The sequence below is a fragment of the Symphalangus syndactylus genome, chromosome 14, assembly GCF_028878055.3.
Source record: "Symphalangus syndactylus isolate Jambi chromosome 14, NHGRI_mSymSyn1-v2.1_pri, whole genome shotgun sequence".
NCBI classification, from domain to species: domain Eukaryota; kingdom Metazoa; phylum Chordata; class Mammalia; order Primates; family Hylobatidae; genus Symphalangus; species Symphalangus syndactylus.
Genome location: NC_072436.2, coordinates 88,254,784 through 88,261,814, shown reverse-complemented (window position 1 = coordinate 88,261,814; position 7,031 = coordinate 88,254,784). Strand labels below are relative to the sequence as shown.

Genomic DNA, 7,031 nt, shown 5'->3' with positions numbered 1-7,031 from the left:
AGTAATAAATGAGGCACCAGTAAGTGATTCGTACAACCAAAATCGATTCCACTATGTTCTGAGCATGTAAAAAGTTTCATTAAGATTAGGAAGAGCTGTTTTTTTAAAAAAAATTGTTTATTTTTATGAATTTAGGGGTACCGGTGCAGTGATGTTACTTAGACACATTGCATAGCAGTGTAATCTGGGCTTTTAGTGTACCTATTACATAAATTGTGTACATTGTACCTAAAAGACAGTATTTCATCCCTCTCCAGACTCCCTTCTTCTTACCAATTGGAATCTCCAGTGTCTTTTATTTCACTCTATGTCTGTGTGTACCCATTGTTTAGCTCCCATTTATAAAGTGAGAACATGTAGTTTTAAACTTTCTGTTCCTGAGTCATTTCACTAAGAATAATAGCCTCTAGGTCCATCCATGTTGCTGCAAAAGACATGAATTCAGGCTTTTTCACATCTGAGTAGTATGCCATGATGTATATAGACAAAACTTTATTTAACTTTTTGGTTCAGGGGTATATACATGTGCAGGTTTGTTATATAGATATATTGTGTGTCATGGGGCTTTGGCATACAGATTATTTCATCACCTGGGTAATAAGCACAGTACCTGATAGGGAGATGGATGATCCTTTCCCTCCTCCAAACCTTTACACTCTATCCACAAATAGGCCTCAGTGTCTGTTGCTCCCTTCTTTGTGTCCATGTGTTCTCAATGTTTAGCTTCCACTTATGAGTGAAAACATACACTATTTGGTTTTCTGTTCCTGTGTATCTTAGCATAGTGGCCTCCAGCTTCAACCATGTTGCTGCAAAGGACATGATCTTATTATTTTTTATGGCTGCATAGTATTCCATGGTTTATAGGTACCATGTTTTCTTTATTCAGCTTATCATTGATAGGCACTTAGGTTGATTTCATGTCCTTGCTACTGTGAATAGTGCTGCAATGAACATACATGTGTATGTGTCTTTATGATAGAATGATTTATATTCCTTTGGGTATATCCCCAATAATGAGATTCCTGGGTTGAACGGTAGTTCTGTTTTTAGTTCTTTGAGAAATTGCTGCACTGCTTTCTACAATGGTTGAACTGATTTATAATCCTAATGACAGTATATAAATGTTCCCTTTTCTCCACAACCTCACCAACATCTGTTGTTTTATTAGTTTTTAATAATAGCCATTCTGACTGGTGTGAGATGCTATGTCATTGTGATTTTCATTTTCATTTCTCTAATAATCAGTGATATTGAGCTTTTTTTCATATGCTTGTTGGCCACATATTTGTCTTCTTTTGAAAAGTGTCTGTTCATGTCCTTTGCCCACTTTTTAATTAGGTTTTTTTCCTGTAAATCTGTTTAAGTTCTTTACGGATGCCAGATATTAGACCTTTCACAGTTGTATAGCGCAAAAATTTTCTGATTTTGTAGGATGCCTGTTTACTTTGTTGCTAGTCTGCTGTGCAGAAGCTCTTTAGTCTAATTAGATCTCATTCATCAATTTTTGCTTCCATTGCAATTGCTTTTGACATCTTCATAATAAAATCTTCACCTGTTCCTATGTCAAGAATGGTATCACCTAGGTTGTCTTCCAGGGTTTTATAGTTTTGAGTTTTTGTTTAAGTCTTTAATTCATCTTGAGTTGGTTTGTGTGGTGTAAGGAAGGAGTCCAGCTTCAATATTCTACATTCGGCCAGCCAGTCATCTCAGCACCATTTATTGACTAAGGAGTCCTTTTTCTACTGCTTGTTTTCATCAACTTTGTCAAAAATTAGATGGCTGTAGGTGTGCAGCTTTATTTCTGGGATCTCTACTTTGTTCCATTGGTCTATGTGACTGTTTTTGTACCAATACCATGCTGTTTTGGTTACTGTAGACTTGTAGTATAGTTTGAAGTAGGGTAATGTGATGCCTCCAGCTTTGTTCTTTTTGCTTGGAATTGCCTTGGCTATTCAGACTCTTTTTTTGGTTCCTTATGAATTTTAAAATAATTTTCTAATGTAAAGAATGTCATTAGTAGCTTGATAGGAATAGCATTAAATCTGCAAATGGTTTTGGGTAGTATGATCATTCTAAAAATATTGATTATTCCTATCCATGAACGTGGAGTGTTTTTTCATTTTTCTGTATCCTCTCTGATTTCTTTGAGCAGTGTTTTGTAATTCTCATAATAGAGATAGTTCACCTCCTTAGTTATCTGTATTCCTAGTTATTTCATTTATTCTATGGCTATTGTGAATGGGATTGTATTCTTGAGTTAGCATTCAGCTTGGACATTGTTGGTGTATAGAAATGCTACTGGTTTTGTACATTGATTTTATAATCTGAAACTTTGCCCGACATGTTTCGACATGTTTATCATACCTACGAACCTCTGGGGAGAGACTAGGGTTTTCCAGGTAAGAATCATATTGTCTTGAGGAGAAATAGTTTGACTTCCTCTCTTTCTATTTGAATGCCTTTTCTTTCTTTCTCTTGTCTGATTTCTCTGGCTAGGACTTCCAAAACTATATTGAATAAAGTGCTGAAAAAGGGCATCCTTGTCTTGTTCTTATTCTCAAGAGGAGTGCTTCCAGCTTTCACCCTTTCAGTATGATGTTGGCTGTGGGTCTGTCATAGATGTCTCTCATTATTCTGAGTTATGTTACCTCAACGCCTAGTTTGTCGAGGGTTTTTAACATAATAGAATGCTGAATTTAATCAGAAGGTTTTTCTGCATCTACTAAGATGAACATGTGGTTTTTGGTTCTAGTTCAGTTTATGTGGTGAATCACATTTATTGATTTGCATATGTTGAACCAATCTTGCATCTCAGGATTAAAGTCAACTTGATTGTGGTGTTTTAGCTTTTTGAAATGCTGCTGGATTTGGTTTGCTAGTATTTTGTTGAGGATATTCCCATCAATGATCATCAAGGATATTGGCTTTAAGTTTTCCTTTTTTATTGTGTCTCTTCCAGCTTTTGGTATCAGGATAATGCTGGCCTCATAGAATGAGTTAGGGAGGAGTCCCTCCTCCTCAATGTTCTGAAATACTTTCAGTAGGAATGGTAGCAGATCTTCTTTATAATTCTGGTAGGATTTGGTCATGAATCCATCTGCTTCTTGGATTTTTCTGCTTCGTAGGCATTTTATTACTGATTTAACTCATTATTTGTCTGCTCAGGGATTCAATTCCATCCTGGTTCAATCTTGAAGGTTGTTATGTTTCTAGGAATTTATTTAATTCTTGTAGCTTTTCTAGTTTGTGTGCATAGTGGTGTTTGTGGTAGCCTTTGAGTTTCTGTAATTCCCTTAGTCATTTTTGATGGTGTTCATTTGGATATTCTCTTTTTTGCTTTATTAGTCTAGCTGTCTACCAATTTTACTTATTCTTTCAAATAACCAACCCCTGGATACTTTGGCCTTTTGTATGGTTTTTTGCATTTCAATTTTCTTCAGTTCAGCTCTGATTTTGGTTATCTCTTCCTCTACCTTTGGGGTTGGTTTTCTCTTTGTTTTCTAGTTCTTCTAAGTGTGATTTTAGATTATTAATTTGAAATCTTTTTTCATTTTTAATGTGGTATTTAATGCTATAAGCTTTCTTAACACTGCTTTAACTGTGTCCCAGAGATTCTTCTATATTGTATCTTCGTCTTCATTCATTTAAAAAAAAAATTAATTTCGGCCTTAATTTCATTGTTTACTCAATAGTCATTTAGGAGCATGTTGTTTAATTTCCATGTGATTGTATAGTTTTGAGCGTTTTCCTAGTATAGATTTCTATTTTTATTGTGCTGTGATCTGACAGTGTGTTTGGTATAAAAACTTGTTTTTTTCCAATTTGCTGAGGATGGTTTTAGGTCTGATCGTCTGGTCAATTTTAGAGTATGTATTATGTGCAGATGAGACAAATGTATACTCTGCTATTTTGTGGTAGAGAGTTCAGTAGATACCTGTTAGGCCCGTTTAGTCAACCATCAAGTTCAAGTCCTATTTATCTCTGTTAGTTTTCTGCCTCAATAATATGTATAGTACTGTCAGTGGAGTGTTAAAGTCTCCCACTATTATTGTATGGTTATCTAAGTCTCTTCGGAGATCACTAAAAACTTGCTCTACAAATCTGGATGCTCCCGTGTTGGGTGCATATATATTTAAGATAGTTAGGTCTTCTTGTTCAATGGATCCCTTTACCATTATGTAATGCCCTTTTTGTCTTTTTAAAATCTTTGGGCTAAAGTGTATTTTTTTCTGACATTAGAGTAACAACGCTGGCATTTTTCTTTTCTTTTCATCATGTATATTCAGCGAGAAGGTCACACTGCACAATGAGAAACAGGTGGAGGAGACGGCAGCCTTCGAGGAGGCCATGAAAGGTCTGAGCCTGATGGGGCCCCACGGCTCCAGCTCCAGAAATCCCAGTACCTGCAACTGGGTCCAGGCGCGGCCAGTACTATGCCGGGTCCCTGCTCAACGTGAACCAGATCGGGAGTGGCACCATGGACCTGCCCTTCCAGACCCCCTTCCAATCCTTGGGCCTGGACACCAGCCTGACTACCAGGCACCATGGGCTGGTGAACAGGGTGTACCGGGAGCACGGCCGACTAGGCTCCCCGCACTGCCTGCACCTGTAAAGGGACAAACACGGACAGCAGGCCAACAGCTGCCCATACGGCACCATGTACCTCTCGCCACCCACGGACACCAGCTGGAGAAGGACCAATTCTGACTCGCCCTGCACCAGAGCACAATGACGCCCATGCAGCCAGAATCCTTTACTAGTGGGTCCCAGGACGTGCACCAGAAAAAAATCTTACTGTTAACAGTCCCAGGAATGGAAGAGACCACATCAGAGGCAGACAAAAACCTTTCTAAGCAAGCATGGGAAACCAAGAAGACGGGATCCAGGACCAAGTCCTGCGCGGAATCAACATCTTCCCGTCCGCCAACCAGGGAAACACTACAGCCCTGATCTCCGCCACTCACAATACTGGGGGCTCCCTGCACCGCCTGACCAACATCCACTTCCCCTCCCCGCTCGACTCCGAGGAGCCCACTTTCCCCGCACTGAGTAGCTCCAGCAGAACCGACAACCTCTCAGACAACCTGATGCACCTGGGAATCAGCGGCGCCGGCCAGGGGATGAGCAGCACACTTGGCTCCCCGCCGCAGCACCGTCCAGCCAGCATCAGCCCCTGTCCCTGAGCACAGAGACGAGGCATCAGCAGTCATCGCCCACCCTGTCCCCGCTGTCATACATCACTCAGACCGTGGCCTTGAATGCCCTGTCTCTGGAGCAGCAGCTACCCTACGCCTTCTTCACCCAGACGGACTCCCAGAAGCCGCTGCCGTAGCCCCAGCCTCCGCCACCCCCTCAGCCTGCGTCTCAGCAGCCGCCAACCCCTCCGCCCCCACAGGCGCCCGTCCGCCTGCCCCCCCACCCCCGGCAGCCCCCTGTTGCCCAGCACCAACCTGACTCGTGGGCCACAGCCGCCCCCGCTCGCGGTCACGGTACCGTCCCCTCTCTTCCAGTCCGGGAGAATCCCGGCCAGCCGTCGATGGGGATCGACATCGCCTCGGCGCCGCCTCTGCAGCAGTAGCGGCACTAGCCCCGGCTCCTCGGCCAACCAGTCTCCCACCTCGCCAGTCTCCAATCAAGGCTTCTCCCCAGGGAGCTCCCCGCAACACACTTCCACCCTGGGCAGCGTGTTTGGGGACGAGTACTATGAGCAGCAGATGGCGGTCAGGCAGGCCAATGTTCTTTCCCATCAGCTGGTGCAGTTCAACATGATGGAGAACGCCATCAGCTCCCGGTACAGCACAGGCTCCACGCTCAACTACTCGCAGGCGGTCATGATAGGCCTCACCGACAGCCACGGGAGCCTGCTGAACTCGCAGCAGCTGGGCTACGCCAGCCACAGTGGCATCCCCAACATCATCCTCATAGTGACAGGACAGTCTCCCCCGGCCCCCCAGCCTCTTTAAAGAACTGACCAGCTCTCTGGTCAGGGTCGGCGACCTCAGCTTCGACTCCGACAGTCAGTTTCCCCTGGATGAACTCAAGATCGACCTCCTGACCCTGGACGCACTGCACATGCTCAGTGACCCCGACGTGGTTCTGGCGGACCCAGCCACCAAGAACACCTTCCGGATGGACCGCCTGTGAGCGGGCAGGCCGGCACCCTGCCGCTCAGCCATCCCGACAGCGCCACCCCAGCCCAGGGACAGCCACGCTCGGTCCTTCGCCAGAAGCCGAGCTTGTGATTCTGAGCTTGCAATGCCGCCAAGCGCCCCCGGCCCGCCCCCGGTTGTCCACCTCCCGCGAAGCCCAATCGCTAGGCCGCGAGCCGGGCGTCCACCCACTTGCCGGCGCAGGCTGGGCTGGGATCGGAGGCTGTGAGGCCCCCGCCCCCGCAGACCCTCCCTGCACCGACTCCCTAGCCCGCAGCGCCCCCGAGGCCTAAGCCGTCCGCTGTAAGATGCGGGAAGTATTAGCTCCAAGCCTGGCTAACAGGCTCACGGGAGGGGCGCGCATCGTCCGCCACCGTGCATTTTCCGACTGTTTGTCCAGCTCTTACTGCCTTCCTCGGCTCCTGGTCCCCCAACCCATCTGCCACCCCCAGCCCGTGGTCAGGTAGAGATTGAGCCCCAAGCCACCCCACGGAGGAGGCGCCAGAGCGCGGGGCAGACGCAAAGTGAAATAAACACAATTTTGACGGCAAAATTATATATATACACATATTTATATGTGTGTGTGTGTGTGTATATATATATACATATATATGCTGAATATACACCCCCTATCTCTTCTGGCTTGTAGGGTTTGTGCTGAAAGTTCCACTGTTAGCCTGATGAGTTTCCCTTTGTAGGTGACCTGCCCCTTCTCTCTAACTGGCTTCAATTATTTTTTTTCCTTCATGTCTGTCTTGGAAATCTAATCATCGTGTGCTTTGGGAATGGTCATCTTGTATAGTATTTTGCAGGAGTTCTCTGCATTTTTTAATTTAAAGTTGGCCTCGCTAGTGAGGTTGAGGAAAATTTTCATAGATA

The 7,031-nt window shown here is 44.9% G+C and overlaps 1 pseudogene; it reads left to right on the top strand.

Annotated features, from left to right (window-relative positions):
- Positions 1-2,354: 2,354 nt before the first annotated feature.
- On the top strand, positions 2,355-6,708 carry LOC129463030 (CREB-regulated transcription coactivator 1-like; annotated as a pseudogene).
- The last annotated feature ends 323 nt before the right edge of the window (positions 6,709-7,031 follow it).